Genomic DNA, 2,396 nt, shown 5'->3' with positions numbered 1-2,396 from the left:
AGGAACCCATTTCTCTTTCATCCCTGTGATATAGTAGGGTAAACTAGACTCTCAAGCCTTAGCAGTGCAAATAGTCCCTATTTACTTTCCTAGGAAGTGACCTGGACTGGTAATATCGGTGTGGCAAGTTTGAACCCAGTTTGTTCTAGAGACACTTTCACTTAGAGTGTTGACAAGGATACTGAATGTATAATAATATTAGCATCAGAGTATAATATCTGTTCTGTCCTCAGTCAGAGGAGGATAAGTTTTATAGCGTGAGAGGATTTCTAATTTTGTTTTAATCTTACAGAATGCAGGGTTGGAATTCTCTGACCTTATGTCTAACTTTGTCCTAAGACAGAGACATGTAAATAGGAGACCGTATAAAAGTAGTTGTTTTTTTTTTTTTTTTTTTTTTTTTTTTTTTTTTTTTTGTAGCTAGAAAATGACGGACGGGCAAGTCCAAAGCCACAAATTTGTCCATGGCTGATTGTGACTGATCTGACGAAGTAACAAAGAAAGTATACGAGACAAACTGATGAGAGAAAGACGAAGGAGGGAAAAGAAAAGAGAAAGGGGGAGACAAAGAGAGGGGGAGATTTGGGAGGAGGAAAGGCTTGTTGATGGAAAAACAACACTGTCATCATATTTCACTAGTTTAGGCACGAACCTTTGTCATTTTAGTATTTTGTTTTTTATAACTGGCAACTTAAAGGCTGACTTGAGACATTAGACTCTCTTGTTTGAACGAAGTATGATCGGTCCTTATAGGTACACCTTCCAAGGCATTATCTCCTCCTTCGGTTTATATAGTTTGACTTCATAACAGCCGTATAACTATCCTCAACAACTAATCCAATAAACCAAAAACTTTCTTGGAACACCAGATCTATATTTGTCGGAATTTGGTAATTTTTAATTTTACGAGGTACACCCTCCCAGGCGTTATCGTCTCCTCCTCTTTCTCCTTTGATTTACATAGACTGGCTCATATGACTCCCTAAATCAATAGCATTTAGATTACCTTTTGACCGCTCTACACGATCCTTAAAAAGGCAAGAGAGACGACCACTAACCAATCTGTGTATTATAAGTTTTGATACTTTTTTAATTTTCTCCTTCAAGAGGGGCTTAGTTTATTGTTGATCGCCTGAGGCACTCATACCGAGGAATAACAATGGGTCTGTTCTCGAATATTTTTGTACCTGACCAAAATATTCTATTCCTGTAGTGTCTTGTCAATGCTACCAGATCAGGCAATCTGAAGATATTGGCTTCCTGATTTAAAATACACCAAACATTGATGTTTTTGTTTTGGGGGGTTCTTTTTCCCCCCTTTTTCTTTTGGTAAAAATCAATCATGGTCTGCAAAGCTAAAAATACAAGTAACTGGAGAAATACATAAAGCCGAGGGGTCAAAGATGGAGGAAAGGTTGAGAATGGCTGATCTATAATATCAGCTTGTGTAAATTAGCGAACACAGTTGCTTCCCCTTAACATCTAGTGGTTCGCCTGGGTTATATGTAATGGACATTAGATTTACTGTTAAAACAAAGCGACTTTCTCTTTTTTTTTTTATTCTGTCAAAATGCAATTTTTTTTAGCTCAAAACATGACGTCATAAGCATAAAATGATGCCAGCTTTGGATTCAACACACCCAAAATTAGCTAAATTCATCAGAATACAGCAGAAAACTTGTGCTGATCAATGATTTGTTGAGAAGTTACCTACTTATATGATGTATCTATATAATTATGAAACTCTGTGGGCCGTCCGACCGCCCTTGTTTGCATCTTGTCTATCAAAAACATTGTTGTCATGGAAACCAGCTTGTACAGGGTGCAACGATAAAATTGTCACCCTAGAAAAGACAACATGATTCCATTTCCGTTTGATGAAAACCGGTTTTCTTTTTTTTTTGTTGTTAGAGATCATCTACTAGTTGGCCAGTTGTATACAAATCCCAAGAGCGAAAGGAGCCTTCTATTATATATTCAACGAGCAAGATCGGAGATGCGCCACTGTACAACTCATGCTCTCTACCGATCCAAGTTATGACAACAGGACCATTGCCAGAACCCTCAAAATGCATCGCTGGATTGCTATGAATTACAGGGACATGCCCAGGTTGAGGAAAACAAAGTTTATGGTGACGGTTATGGTCTTTGGTGTGGTTTCAAGTGAGGGCTACATCATGCCACGTCATATCTTCAAAGTTGGCTTGAAAGTCAACACCAAAGTGTACCTGGATATGCTAAAGAGTGTGGTGATCCCTGGTGCAATCAGATGGCTGCTAGCAGACTCTGGGTGTGACAGCAGGACTCTGTTCTGGCCTACAAGTTCAAAGAGGCCCAGACTTGGCTTCAGAAGGAATGCTACAATTTTGTACTCTTCTTTCACTGGCCCCCTCCTC

The sequence above is a fragment of the Euprymna scolopes genome, chromosome 27 (genome assembly GCF_053919585.1).
Source record: "Euprymna scolopes isolate OS-2025 chromosome 27, ASM5391958v1, whole genome shotgun sequence".
Lineage (NCBI taxonomy): Eukaryota > Metazoa > Mollusca > Cephalopoda > Sepiida > Sepiolidae > Euprymna > Euprymna scolopes.
This window is presented reverse-complemented; position numbering follows the sequence as displayed.